This window comes from Mustela putorius, unplaced genomic scaffold (assembly GCF_011764305.1).
Source record: "Mustela putorius furo isolate JIRA1106 unplaced genomic scaffold, ASM1176430v1.1 tig00003845_pilon_pilon_pilon, whole genome shotgun sequence".
Lineage (NCBI taxonomy): Eukaryota > Metazoa > Chordata > Mammalia > Carnivora > Mustelidae > Mustela > Mustela putorius.
The window spans coordinates 91,832,350-91,847,551 of record NW_025421998.1 but is presented as its reverse complement, the minus strand read 5'-3'; the positions used below and the strand labels follow the sequence as shown (position 1 = coordinate 91,847,551).

At 43.0% G+C, this 15,202-nt stretch overlaps 1 protein-coding gene across 10 annotated transcripts in view; it reads left to right on the top strand.

Moving 5' to 3' along the window:
- ATP6V0A4 (ATPase H+ transporting V0 subunit a4) overlaps positions 1-15,202 on the top strand; it is a 74,211-nt gene that overhangs the window by 1,662 nt on the left and 57,347 nt on the right. For 5 of the 10 annotated variants that reach the window (XM_045063022.1, XM_045063024.1, XM_045063026.1 and 2 more), the window contains 3 exons: positions 321-432; positions 8,694-9,176; positions 9,875-10,059. The exons of 4 other annotated variants lie outside the window; for them this stretch is intronic. The gene's annotated coding sequence lies outside the window, so the exon portion shown is untranslated. The remainder of the gene's footprint in view (positions 1-320; positions 433-8,693; positions 9,177-9,874; positions 10,060-15,202) is intronic. One more of the 10 variants, XM_013049962.2, reaches the window with a different exon arrangement.

The following is a 15,202-nucleotide window of genomic DNA, read 5'->3' as shown; positions in this document are numbered from 1 at the left end:
CCTTGAAGGGTGAATAGAATTTTCACAAAGAGAAGAGGAGGGCACTGTAGGTTGGAGGGACAGAGGAATCAAGGGCCAGAGGTAAGGGGTGCTCAGGAGTCCACCGTGAGTCCACTGCAGCACAGATAATGGGACGGGACCAGAGGAGCGGGAGAGGGGGAAGTGACCAGCGAGCCATGGGACTGAGACTGGTGTGCCAGGCTGGGCGGCGGGGGCGGTGGTGGGGGGGTTTGAAACAACCAGGAGGCAAAAGAAAGTCTTTGTGAAGATTTTGAACCAAAGAGTAACACTTATTGAACACCCCCCATTTATAATGAAAGGCATCACCATAGGCATTTGGAACCCAACAATGCCTAACATGATCCTACTCTTGATCCCACTCATGGTCCAGCAGCGAGACCAGCCATAAAGAAAGATGTGTGATGCAGTATGGTAAGACTCAAACATGGGTGTCTTCTACAGTAGAAGGGGGGAGTGGTCCATTCCGGGGAGAGTGGTTCAACCTGCCTGAGAGGTACAGGCGACGCATTCACGGGAGAAGTGACATTTGGGCTGGGTATTAAAGTTTGCATACACAGGTGGGAGCTGATGGGGCAGCCCACACAGGGGAAAGAGGATTGTCTGGGGGCCTGCGGGCCCATCATGTATAGATAAGAATGCTGTCTTCGTGCCCAAGAGCTGGCCTGGTCAAGAGAGTGAGGGATAAAGTCTGGGTGGTTTGAAGCTCTGTGGAAGGACATGTAAGCCACGTGTCATCTCGGGTGTCTTACTGGAGTACATCAGCCCAGAGGAGGCATTTTTTCCTAATTTGCCCAAAAGTACAAATGAGTGGTGGCCCTATAGTCTTGGGGTTGGAGGGTTGGGAGCAGAGGTGCTTTAAGAAGGCTAACCTGGGGGCACCTGGATGGCTCAGTGGGTTAAAGCCTCTGCCTTCAGCTCAGGTCATGATCCCAGGGTCCTGGGATCGAGCCCCGCATCGGGCTCTCTGCTCGGCAGGGATTTCAGGGATTCCCCCCACCCCCCGCCTTTCTCTCTGCCTACTTGTGATCTCTCTCTGTCAAATAAATAAATAAAATCTTAAAAAAAAAAAAAAAAGAAGACTAACCTGCAGGGGATGGCACGCACATCCACGTTAGACATACCGCTTGGTAGAACTTTCAGTTACCGAGCAGCTGCTGTGTGCTGGGTGTTCGCTATGGGAGAGGCTTCTGAAGTGGCTCAGGTACCACAGTCCTTGTCCTCAAGGAGCTCAGGGCCCGGTGAGAGAGAGAGAGAGAGGAATAATGACAACACAATAAAATAAGTGTGGCAAGGAAGTCTGGACGAAGAACGGGAAAATCATGGAGGAGGGTTGGGGACTAGGGGGTTCAGTGAACATTTTGTAATAAGGAAGGCATTTTGACCTGATCCTTGAAATCTGTGTGGTCCGTCAGGCACGGGAAAAGGGGACAGTGCGTGTGCAAGACCCGTGAGGCATGAACGCGTGCCTCTTGTCCGGGGGAGTAGTCACTGCCTTGGGAGCATGAAGTGGGCTGAGGATGTGTCTGGTTTGACTAAGAACAGATCATAAATGGTCCCAAATTTATGACAAAAGCAGACAAAGCAGACTGGCCTCTATTTTACCACTGGGGCACATTTTAGGGAACTTGTGTATGTGGACAACTTAATATTTCAGAAACATGGAAGATAGATCCACAGAGGGCAGGCCTGGATTCAGAGAGGTCCTCTAAGACACTGTTGCTCTAAGACACTCTTGCAAAAATCCCAGCCAGACAGGGAACCTGGCTGGCTCAGCTGGTAGACCATGCCACTCTTGATCTTGGCATTGAGAGTTCTAGCCCCATGTTGAGCGTAAACCTTACTTTAAAAAAAAAAAAAAATCCCATACAGAGATCCAAAGAGCCCTGAAATAAAAAGCTGGACTGAAGATAGAGAAGAGGGAGCAGAATTAAGAGGCATTTATCTGGCTGAATCAACAGAAGGGAACCCAGGAAGTGGCTTCCCCAGGTTCCAGCTGGGGCGGGTGGGTGGCCATGGAGTCAGCCTGGGGTGCAATTCCAGCCCAGCTTTTCTTGGCTGAGTGGCCCTGGCAAGTTACTTTATACCTCAGGTTCTTTATCTGACAAGAACTAAGATCCATCTCATGGCTTGTTATGATGCCTGAATGAAGTGACCCACGTGACCGGTTTCCCTGCAGTGCTGCGAGCCCGCGGTAGTAAACACTCTGTCAATGTCAATGTTAACTCTTATTTGAACAGAAGGATCTTTAAGTAGAAAATGTGGGATGGAGGTAGTCCTCTGGAAAAAATGATGAAATCGATGTGCTGACTTATTTATATCCTACGTGGGTCCAAAAAGAGTTGAAGGAAGCTTCCCTACAATTAATTAAGCCAGATAAAATAAATTTAAAATGAATAGGAAGAAATGAGGCAAAGGAAAAGCTAGGGGAGGAAATAGAAGAGGGATCTCTGAGTGACTTTAGAGCACAAAATGGCACACATGTTTTCTAAGCTCTGCATTGACCCGTGGGAAGAGGATAGGTCATCTGCCTACAGGTTACCCACATGACTCATGGGCTCCGAAGATGAAAAACAACAAAGTGAGTACAACCACTCTTGATACCAGAATAAGAGACATTTTTCTCCTTGGGTCCTCCACAGAGATGACATGACTTAATGGGACGTACGTTATTCTGGATGTTTCCTTCACAGTAAACCCTGCGGTAAGCCTCAGAGACTAGGGCTGATTTATCCCACGAATGCTAGAGATGATAGCAGTGCCTGGAGTTCGACAACATTTTTGAGGGTCTCGAAAATGCAGGACACCTGAAAAGAGGTTCTTGGCTCCAAAATATGAACAACAGATCATGCATTCAGAAGGAAAAGATGACTTCAAAAGCAAAGTCATACAATTTGTTTTCAACTTTTAAGCAGAAATGGACGTAGGGTGTTGGGTGCTTTTTAGTACGTTGGATGTGCTTGTCCCTCTGAAATGGTGACAGCCTGGGACGTGCAGAGATTTGAAACAGCCCTGCCTAGGGTCATTGTTGATGGTGGTTTGAGTAGCACCCACTGATCTAAGCTGACAGCATCCTATCGAATCATACCAGGGAAAGCAATTCTGGGAGTAGCAGTAGAGAGAGCAAGGACAATAATCTGTCCCCTGTCTCTTTCTTTTTAATACACTGTGGTTTGATCCTGGACTGTTTTAGATTAGGAGTTTGCAAATCAATGGAAAGACAAACATTCTCTTAACAGATGAGAGGATTTTCTTATCCTAAAATAGGATAATATGGGCTTGACTGGTGTCTAATACCTTGTTAATTCCCCAAGTCTGGGCTGCATAGCAGATATTCTTACAAATATCACCATTATGAGCCTTTTTAAAAAAACAGGTCTGTACTTAATAACTCTGTGCAGATGGTTACCTCACCTAGCAACTCTCTCATACATTTTATATTAGGTTTGCTTTGGAGAGCATACCGGGAAGTTGTGCTGCTCAAAGCTAGACATTTTCTGGGAACTTCCTCAAGATTATTTTTTTTTAATGGTTGAGTTAAGTGTTTGGTTACCTTTCAAAAAAAGTCCAGGCTAAAATGTGGCCAGCCTCCATGGTGGCATTTGGGATGGGACTGGCCGAGATGGTGGGAGTTTCATGGCCCTCACTGCCTCCAGTTTGATGTTTTCCTTGATAAAGTTGCATTTGAAAAAGAAAAGGAGCGGGGCACAGTGTTTCCTGTGGTGAAAGACTGAAAACCAGCATTCTGTGGGCTGGAGTGTTCGCCTATAGGTGGGATACTTTATGAGAAGGAAACTTCCCTTGTGATTCTGATAGGCCCCTTTCCTGTCCCTTCCATCCCTGGGAAGAGACCACTGGCTTTGAACTTGGGGTTTCATTTCCAATGAACCCATTCTGAAGAGAAGCATGGCCCTAACCACAGTTTTGCCTGCTATGCCCTAACTTCTGACCAGACATGGGCCCATGTCTCTTTCAGCAGCGGGCTTTGTCACACTCTGTTTTCTGAAGATAATGGCAGTCTACGTTTGCGCATGGACTGAGACATGTAGCTTCCCCTGATCAGGACCTGGTTTGTGGGGGAAATTAACCACGCCCACTGCTGCTCAGTTATGGGTCTATAATTTGGAGAGCGTGAGAAAGAAAAATGAAGTTCAATCCCGAGATCACGCCATAGGGGTGACCGAAGCAACAAAGTGAACAAGGTCTTGGGCCCACCATTTGGAAGCATTTCTGAATGGTTCCCAGGATAATTCATTCAATTATTGCACGAGGGGTGTGTGTGGGGGGGATGGTACCAGACAGAAGTGAGGTTAACAAATGGAGGAGATTTCTTCTTGGCGAAGGCCATCTTCCATGTGGGCCCTGGATCTCATTCCCTCCCATCTTCTTAGATTGCACTGCAATCTGTGAACATACTTTGAGGATTTCTATGTTTTGTTATTCATTAAGACACATCATATGGCCATTTGGGGAAAACATTTGGCAGTGCTTGAAAAGAATGTGTCACACAGTTGTGGGGTTCAGTGTTCCATGTAAGTCCATTAGTGTTAATTGTGTGGCTTACATCTCTTGTATCCTTCCTGTTTTCAAAAATCTGGTCTGCTTATCCTGTCAAATACTGAGACAGATAACTGTGGATTTCTCTCTTTTCTTTGCAGTTTTGCCTATTTTAGCATTAAGTAGTTGAGGCTGTCATTAGGCCTCATGCCTAATTGACACCCTGGTGAATTGAACCTTCTTAAAAAAAAATCACTTTGTAGTATCCCTCTCTATCTCTAGTGGTACTTTGTGCCATCAAGTTCACTTTGACGTTACTACAGCTAAACCGCCGTTTTTTTACTTTGTTTTGCATGCTGAGCCTTTTCCTATCATTTCTTTCAACTTTTCTGAATTCTGACTATTTTGGATGTATACCTCACAAAAATGTAGTGTAGGATTTTTTATTTTTTAAAAGCTGGCCTTAGATTATTTACAATAGCCAGCTTATGGAAGCAATAAAAACAAAACAAAACAACACAACCTGGACTTAGAATCTTTGTCTTTAATTTGGCTATGTAACCTGTGTACGTGGGATGTATCGATAGCGATCGGTTTAGGTTTGAATCGCCTTCTGACAGAGTGCTCTCTGGTTTTCCCATCTGTTTGACATCCCCCTTTTTTTTTCCTCACCACTTTTGGATTGCATTTTTTATCCTGTTTTTTGGTTTTTTTTTTAAAGAGATTACTGCAGACATTCTTGTCTTTTCAAAGTCTAATATTGACACTTTTACCATCTTCCCAAACAATATGAAGAGCTTAGAACTTTAATACTACTTGTCTACTCCTAATTTTTGTATCATTACAATTATGTATTTTAAGTATACACACATATATTTTTTATCCTGGTAACTCACCATTACTATTCTATACAGTGAATGTTTACTTAAATTTATCCATGTATTTGCCACTTGATTGTTCTGGATTCCTTTCTGCAAGTCTTGTCTTCCAGCTATGTTTCTTCTTCTTGAAGAGGATCTTCAGGTATTTCCATGTTGGAGTGATTAATCCTCTCAGTAGTTGTTTGTTAGGATATGTTTCTCTTCTTCCTTTATTCTTGAAAGTTATTGTCATTGAGAGCAAAATTTTAGCTTTTTTTCTATCAGTGCTTTAAAGATGTCATTCTAGGGGCACCCGGGTGGCTCAGTGGGTTAAAGCCTCTGCCTTCAGCTCAGGTCATGATCCCAGGGTCTTGGGATCGAGCCCCGAATTGGGCTCTCTGCTCAGCAGGGAGCCTGCCTTCCTCTCTCTCTCTGCCTGCCTCTCTGCCTATTTGTGATCTCTCTGTCTGTCAGATAAATCAAAAAAATAAATAAATAAATAAAAGATATCATTCTATTTCTTTTGACTTCCACCGTTTCTTTTGACTATCCGCTAACTGTGCTCCCTTCTAAGTAATTTGTCTCTCGTTAGTTTGGTTGTTTGAAACATTTTTTGCCTTTGGTTTTCAGAAGTTTTATTACAATGTGTTTAAGTATGGGTTCTTTTTATCTCTTTTGCTTGGGGTTTGTAGGCAATAGAATATGGAGTTTGATGTCTTTCATCAGTATTGAGATGTTGTCAGCCATCAAATACTACTGTTGTCCCATTCTTCTCTCTCTGTCTGGTCCTCCAATTACACATAGGTTAGACTTTTCCACTGTAGACTCTAATACTCTAACCCTCTTCTTTATTCTCCATCCTTTGGTTTTCATGGGCTTTATTCTGAATATTTCTTCTGCCCTATCTTTTATTAAATCTCTTATCATCTGTGTCTAATAAACTTTTATAATTATCCATAGGAGTCTTAATTTCAGTTGTTTTAGTTATAGTTCTGGAATTTCCACTTTGTAGACTATTAAATAGCTTTTTGTTGTATGGTCTCATTTTCCATCTTCATGACCAGAGTGAACATAATTAAAAAACCTGCTTGATAACATCGATATTTGTTCACCCCCATTGATCTCTTTTTATGGTCCATTATTTCTCCTGGTTGGTTTTCATTCATATCACTGTGTTTCCTTGTATACCTGGTTATTTTTATTGTGTGCATAATTGCAATTACACACAGTTGTTTGTAGAAATAAGTTGAGACTTAGGATGAGTCATGGTTGTTTTTTTTGTTTTATTTTGTTTTTGTTTTTGTTTTTTTTTTGGTTTGGTAGCTTCAGTCGGGGGCCAACAACAATCTGCCACAATGTGTCTAGTCTCCAATGCTGAGATATTTATAGCTAAGTTGTTGACTTTGAAAGGGTTAATTTATTTTGGTAACCTTTCCTTCTATGTGCAGCTCTTTGGAAAATTTTTCACCAAGGTAATTAGAGATGAGCACAGAAATGCATATCCAAGATTCTCCACCTCAACATTACAATATTTATGAAAATGAGAGCTTAGAAGCAGCATATAATGGGATAAAAGATAGCTTTTAAAACACTGTTTTACACTGATATTTAATTACTTGGAAAAACACTTGCTGTATAATACAAAGCAGAAAAAACAGGATGTGAAACTATATATTTAGTAGAATTCTAGTTTTGTAATACACATGCATATGCAAAGAAGAAGCTTGGGAAGCATCCTATCAAGATGTTGGCAGTGGTCGTAACTAGAATTAACACTGCAACAAATTTTATTTTCTTCTTTACACTTTTATAGGTCTTTCAGATATTCTGCAATGAGTGCATATTCCTCTTTTTTTGCATATGTATTACTCTTATAATCAGGCAATAAAATCAAATTAATACATCTTAAACTCTTTTTTAAAAAGATTTTATTTATTTATTTGATAGAGAAAGAGCAAAAACAAGGGGAGCAGCAGGCAGAGGCAGAAGGAGAAACAGGCTCCCCACTGAGCAGGGAGCCTGACTCAAGGTTTGATCCTAGGACCCTGGGATCATGACCTGAGCTGAAGGAAGACGCTTAACAGACTGAGCCACCCAGGCACTCCCTGATTGTTTGTTTTCAATTAAAAAAAAAAACATTTTTTTAAAAAGAATATTTCAGGGGCACCTTGGTGGCACAGCTAGTCAAGCATCTGAGTTTTGGTTCCGGGTCAGGTCGTGATCTCAGGGTGGGGAGATCAAGCCTTTTGTCAGGTTCTGTGCTCAGTGTGGAGTCTGCTTCAGGTTCTCTCCCTCTCCCTCAGCTTCTCCTGCTTGTGCTCTCTCTCTCTAAAATAAATAAATGAATCTTGAGTATTTCACAAGAAAGCAATATAATTACAATAGAGCAGATAGACTACATTTAACAGTACTTATCAGGTGGCCTGGGAAAATTTTCAATGTCAAGGAATCTTCTTTTCCATAAAAAAAATTTTTTTAGGTGCTATTTATTTATTTGTTTGTTTTAGAGAAAGAGAAAAAGGCAGGGAGGGCAGAAGGAGAAGGGCACACAGAGAGAGAGAGAAAGAGAGAGAGAGAGAGAGAGATTCTTAACCAGGCTGTATGCCCAGCACAGAGCCCAGTGTGGGGCTTGATCTCACAACCCTGAGATCATGGCCTGAGCCAAAATCAAGAGTCAGATGTTTAACTGACTGAGCCACTCAGGTGCTCCCCTCAACCACCCCCCCACCAAAAAAGCAAACAAAAAAAACCTAATTAAATGTCAAGTTGTATGTGGTGTAGATAATTGCTTATTGACAGACAGCCTCTGTTTTTGGAGTGCCCAAGGTATATAACAGAAGGTCACACTCCAGAGTGTTCAGGACATAAAGAAGACTAGAAATGGGACAGAGAAAAAAAGGTAGAATCTCAATGTTGGAAAGGGACCTTGAGGCCATCAGGCCCAATCCTTAACTAGTAAGAATGTTCTCCTCCAAAGAAAGTAGTATGTTAGAGAGCTTGGTAAGGCTGTATTTGACCTCTCTTGCCTCTCGAGGTTGTTACTGGACTTCTGCTACAATGACTCACGTAGCAGGTTTCTTACTAATTGTTTTTTTTAAATATTTATTTATTTATTTTTGAGAGAGAGAGAGAGAGAGATCACAAGAGCATGAGCAGGAGGGGCAGAGGGCAAGGGAGAGAGAATCTCAAGCAGGCTCTGTGCTGAGCCCGATGTGGGCCTTGATCTCATGACCCTGAGATCATGACCTGAGCTGAAACCTAGAGTCGGACACCACCGACTGCCCACCCAGGCACTCCTGTTTCTTTCTAATTTTTAAGGCAGCCAGTTCCACTGTGGGATAGCGCTACCTGTTGGAAATGTTAGTGAGTTACTAGCACCAAAAAGGTAAGGGCATTTTAAGGTAAAGTTAATACAGTGGGAGGGGAGGGCCTGTCCAGCTCTAAAATTTTATGATTGGCAATTGCTGGCTTCTTCATTCCCAGCCTTACCGTTTGTACAAAATATTTCTGTTGGCCCAACAGTGCTTGTGGTCAGCTTCATTTTTGTTTGGTAAACAGAGATGTATGTTCTCAAAGAGTAATTTTAAGCTAAGGTTTTTGGAAAATAAACTGCATGTTTGTGATAAACACTCAGCCCATTTTTCTTTTCCAGTTTGTCCACATGAAACTAAAAAGGATCAGAGAGCTGAGTCAGACACTTTTGGGCCTTCTTCCCTCTGGCTGTGTTCTTCTGGCTGCTTCTGGAACTTTCCTTCACTCTCTGTCGTTTGTCTGGGCTACCCATGGCCCGGAGAACCAGTTGTGAGTCAGGAGTCCCAGATTCTATGTTCGTGTTGTCTTCTTCTGTGTGACCTTGGGGGAGGTCACGTAACCTTGGTGATGATGGTACCCAAGAGAGGTGGTGGGAGCTCTCTGGGAGAGAGACACATGGGGGAAAATCCAGGGAAATGTTGCCCTCAATCCTTTGTGAGAAAATTTTTATCTGGGGTCCCCAGGACCCTCCAGATAAGCTAGGTTATCCCTACTAGGGGTTTTGCTACCTGTATTGCCTAATGCAAAGGGATGTTTTGTCCTGTGAGAGACAAACAGGAAACTAGCAGTGATGCTGTGAAGAGACTCTAAGAGTCTAGAGCCCGTATTCTGCTTCTAGCCACTAATTCGCCTGCGGACCTTAGGCAAATTCTTTCACCCCCTGGGGTATTTCCTCATCCCTACAGCAAGGGGGTTGGACTCGATGATCTCTACATTTTCCTCCAGAGGTACAAATCTGTGACTCTGTGTTCAACAGAGTATAGTTAATGGAGAAGCAAGTCGAGGCGGCCATCATGTGGCAAAGGGCCTCCCCAAGGGAGTTTGGAGTAAATATTATTATGGAAAAGGCAACTAAGTGGGGAGGTGCTCCTGAGTGCAAAATGGGGAGGTCTGAAAGGTAAAATGCATCGGTGAGGCATTCTGTTTTCTTCATGAGGAAATTTTGTTTTCCTATATCTCACTGCCAGTCGGTCTGTGACTTGGCAAGTGAAGACAGAAAGGAGTGGAGTGTGAAGTAGCTCCGCTCTGGAGAAAGGAGACGCAGAGAGACGAGGCCAAGATACGTGGAGGTGGAGGACAAGGAAGCTGGAGGGTTCCATGATGGAGGGTTTTCTCCTGAGGAGTGAGGCGGCCGCCTGCTGAGGAGAGGGAGGTAAGATGAAATGGAGCAGGGGAGGAGAATGTGGCTGTCAGGGGACTCTTTCTTTTTTAGGGAATAATCTTGGGTTGTAGAGTTGAGTTGTAGAACAACTCTGAGGGCCAGACTGATGTTGGAGGGCACCATTGTACATCGCGACACTCCCTGGAGAGGGTCCACGGCCAGGAGGGGACAGGGAAGTACTCGGAGGAGAAGATTCTGGTTTGAGCAAACATCACACTGACCTCAGTGTGCTGTAGTGACATGAGCTCTTGGACATTACTGTCAACAAATAGCATCTTTCTGCTCGTGTGTGTATACGTTGAATGTCATTCCCTCTCTTTTTAGCAACCTCAAATCATCCCCTCTGTCTCTAGCACTTTCCCTCTATGAATGCATCTGAGGAAGGATTGTGGATGGCGCGGGGTCAGTGTGTGGCAGACGGTGAAGTGTGCCAGGCAGGTGGATGATACAATCCATTACACGAATGAAGGTGATCTGGCCGGAATTCAGTTCAGAAAAATTAGACACTGTTTTTGGAAAAACAGGTTGTTACTTTTGCAGTTAGATTGTTATTTTTGGATTAAATTCCTTGGGAGTGTGTTAGCTTGCTCTCCATGTATCCCTTTTGGTTTTTTAAATTATGATGATCTCCTGTAAGGTGATCTTGTACCGCTGAACCTGTGGTCGAGCAGAGTACCTTTGTAATGCCCTCTATTGGGACGTGGGAACAAAGGAGGCCCTTTGTTCAAAAGAATGTCCATTTGGAAGGTGTAAGTGGAGTGTTCACGTCTTTGGCTCCTCAAGAGCCATTTTATAGAAAGTCCTCGGGGCACAGAAGTGCCTCGCCAGAGATCTGCATAGACAAGTATAAAGAGGCCCCAAAGGGCACTGCACTCCAGCCTTGTCTAAAGAATGGGACCATTGGCACTAAAGCCTAAGCGTCAAAAACATTTGATAATAGAGGGAACTGAGTCTGTTCTAAGAAGTTTGTTTTTCTCAAGACCCGATGCCAAAGGTGTCAATTTCCTTTAAAGTATTGGGTTGAGAATTTTGAGAACTCATAAAAACGAGGCTCAATGACCAACAGGAAAACTACTGGCTTGCGGGGAAATGTAAAAGCCATCTTTGTATGATTCCAAGTGATTGTCTCACAGGCACTTAATGGATAAGGAAAGGTAGAAGATGCCGGTTTCCCGATGTGCTGGGCAGCTGGAGCTAACAGAATTATCTTGGACTATCAACTGTCTCTTCCTTGAGAAAATAAGTGAAGTCTTCTCATGGTGCCAGTTTTCTCCTCAGTTCCTGTCCCGCTCCCTCCTTCCCTTTCACAGCCTGAGATCTTGAGAGAGTTTGAGAGTATCCGGCATTCGTCACCGGCCACTGACTTCCCAATTCCCTAGTTGCTTCTTTAAATTCTGCCCCTGCAGGAGGTCCATCAAGGTCACCAGTAACCTCCAGAGGACAGATAGTCAGCACCCCATGTTTCTCGAGACACTTGCTTCTCTTGACTTCTCTTCTGACTGTCCTCCTCGGTCTCTGTTTCTGGTCCATCTTCTCTGTCCTGCCTTCAGACCTCTGGGCTCTCCCACTCTGGGGCCAGACTTCATTGCCTCCCCCTTATTGTGAACTGAATTGTGTCCCTCTCACCCACTCCCTGTTTCCATAGGGTGACGTTCTAACCTGAGGACCTCAGAACGTGACCTTACTTGGAAATAACCTGTTCTTTGTTAGTATCAATACCTATTTTTATGAAAATACAGTATTTTCCAAAACAATTTAGTGAAAAGAATAGCAGGGATTGCTTTATTTTGCAAGTTTCCTTAATGGTTGACTTAATAGGAGACAGCTGGATGCCTTTTGCATATCTATTTTTACTTTCGGACTCGTTGCTATATGTTTTTTGTTGAGATATGTGATGAAAATCTCGCCTCACATAAATATGTAGTTTGAAAAAAGGGAAAAAGGGGGATGCCTGGGTGGTTCAGTTTGTTAAGTGTCTGTCTCAGGTCAGGATCCCAGAGTGGTGGGATGGAGTCCCGCATGGGGCTCCTTGCCCCGCAGGGAGCCTGCTTCTCCCCGTGTCTGCTGCTCCCCCTGCTTGTGCTCTCTCTCTCTCTCTCTCTGACAAATAAATAAGATCTTTTAAAAAAGTAAAAATAAATAAAGAATGGAAAAATGTTACTAGTCTTTTCAGGGAGTTGTGTATATCTTTCATTGATACTCTCCTGAAACTTAACAAGTAGTCATTTTTAAAAGCATGGGTGCCATATGGAATCAGAAACCAAACCATTGACCTTTTCATTACAATCCCTTGGCTAATCGTGTAATTTCCATGGATCATTTGCCCAAATGTGGCTGTATAACATCATGAATTGGGCATTTGGGAAATATTGGTTCCCTGGGTTTTGCAGATCTGGCAAATGCTGTCACATTTCATCATACAACCACTTCAAAAAAAAAATCACATTTATAAATATCCCCCACAGAAATATCCTCATCAGAAAAGTTTTCTGCATTGAGAAGCTGTCAAGTTCCTGTTGGCGCATAAAAGTTTTTCTAAAATTTTAATTGTGGTTTGAAAGTTAGAATTTCATCATTGGCAACAAACAATGTCGGTTGTTTTCCTTTGAAATGACAGAATCGTTTGGATTGGCTCTGAGAACGCATCCGCCAAATGCCTCTGTCTGAATAAGCATCACTTGTCAGCTGTTCCTTCAAGTAAAGATGGTGTTTATGAAAAGAGCAGCTCATTCTGCTGACAACTCACACCAGCGTTCTCCTGACTTCATATGCCAGGGATGTGCTTTCTGGGTGCTTTCCGTTTTGTCCCCCAGGATATTAAAAATAAAATATTATCTTATGGTTCGCCCGGACCACAGCTCTGCCTGCTGGGGCTCTTGCCTCCCTCCCCACCTGCTCTGCATTTACCACCCCCGCCCCTGGCTCTGGACCCATCAAGGGCACCAGCCGCTCTTGTGATAAAGCCACAGTCCTTAATAGGGTCCGGGCTTGTGGCTGTCCTCCTTGGGCTTGCTGTGCCAGTGCAATCCCACTCCCCCGCACTCCTTCTCTCTGCCCTATTTACCCGGACTTCTTTCCCCAACGAAGAAGTTGGTTGTGCAGCCCAGAGAGCTGTGTTTTCTCCTTCTGTGTACACATCACAGTTATTACACATTTGTCCCTGTGGTTATTTAATAATCTGATTACTGAGCCCAGAGTGTCTCAGCTCTTGGAGCCGCGCTATCGGGGTTCAAGTCCCTGTTTTACCACTTGCTAGCTGAGCATCCTTGAACTTGTCACCTGTCTCAGATTCCTAATCTGTAAACCAGGTAAATCACAACAATGAGGATTTAAATTATATCTATCTCTTCGGGCTTTGTCTTACATTAGGTCATAGAAAACCTCATCTGGGTATTAGCCATCGAAATTAGGATTATTATGTTTGACTGTCCTGCTAGACTTCACCAGAACAGGAACAGTTTTGTTCATGTTGTACCTTGTCTGGCACATCATAGTTACTCAGTACTTTTGAGATGATTTTCTTTTATTGTCAATGAAAATTTAGTTTTAATTAAATGTTTGATTTTCTTTAAAGTAGTCAATGGGGGAGCCCCTGGGTGGCTCGGTTGTTAGGCAGCTGCCTTTGGCTCAGTTCATGATCCCGGGGTCCTAGGATCGAGCCCCTCATTGGGCTCCTTGATCATCAGGAAGTCTGCTTCTCCCTCTCTCCCTCCCCCTGCTTGTGTTCCTTCTCTTGCTCTCTCTCTTTCAAATGAATCAATAAAATCTTAAAAAAATAAATAAAATGGGACGCCTGAGTGGCTCAGTGGGTTAAGCCTCTGCCTTCAGCTCGGATTATGATTCCAGGGTCCTGGGATCGAGCCCTGCATCAGTCTCTCTGCTCAGCAGGGAGCCTGCTTCCCCCTCTCTCTCTCTGCCTGCCTCTCTCTCTCTCTCTGCCAAATAAATAAATAAAATCCTTAAAAAATTAAATAAAATAGTCAACGGAGGCCAATTTAAAAAAAATCAAGTGGTGCAAAGAGTTTATCAAAATAACGATAAATTGCTCCCCTCCATGTGCAATTTTGTTCCCTTAGGATTACTTTTGTCTAGTTTTTTCTTCCTGTGGTTACTTTCAAAATCTCTAGATAATAAGCTGCCATTGCTATTCTTGATTTCTCTGCCTTAGACAGTATCTATTGACTTGTCCACTGCTTTAGATATGGTCTCTCCTTCCTCTACTAAAATGCAAGCTCCACGAAAGCAGTGGCTTGGTTGTGTTTCCAGCTGTTCTGCAGAGCCTAAAACAGAGCCCGACACATTGTAGGTACTCCCCAAATAACCGTGGTGCCTAAAACAGAGCCTGACATATTCCAAAATAACCACGGAATGAGTAAGTGGTTACATCAAGACATGCTTCTGGAAGTTTCTGTAGATGCTTAGCCTTTGGCTTGGCAAAGCACCAGTAATGCTCAATGGAAATGAAATGCGCCCTATTTCTATCTTTGCTCTTGCACAACTGTTATCTTCTGTCTCTTCTCTGATCAGTTTCCATATCCATTTTACAGCTTACCCAGCTGTGAATATGAAGCCCGCTCAAGTTGCCATTTCATTTTGTATCATTGTATCACTAAGGACTGACAAGTTTTCCCCCAAAGAATTTTTTGTATTGTTTTTCTCTTTGTGGACAATAACTATTATTTGCAATGCAGAAATCCATAAAACTCTAAAAACAAAAACAGTTTTTATGGACTTAGCAGCACAATCTGACCTGATTAACATGAGGCAGGTATGATTTCTATTGATTATTCATAGTAAGAATGTAAATATTTAAGTACAGAAGGATTAACATGCTTTGACTACAGGGTGCTGCCCCCAAGACCCACAGGGATATAATATATCATCTGTATCTGGCTTAACTTTCTAAATAGAGAACATTCTGAAATCTGCAAGCCATCTGTCCCCAAGGTTTAAGATCTGTATCAAAAGCATTATGTGTTTGTTACAGAAATATCAGAGAATAAACAAAAGGACTAAGTACATAAATCTAGATCCAAACCCAACCCATTGTTATGCTTTCAGTGTATTTCCTTCCACATCTTTCTATGCGGAATATTCATGTTGAAAAATATTCAATGATACTATATATACACTG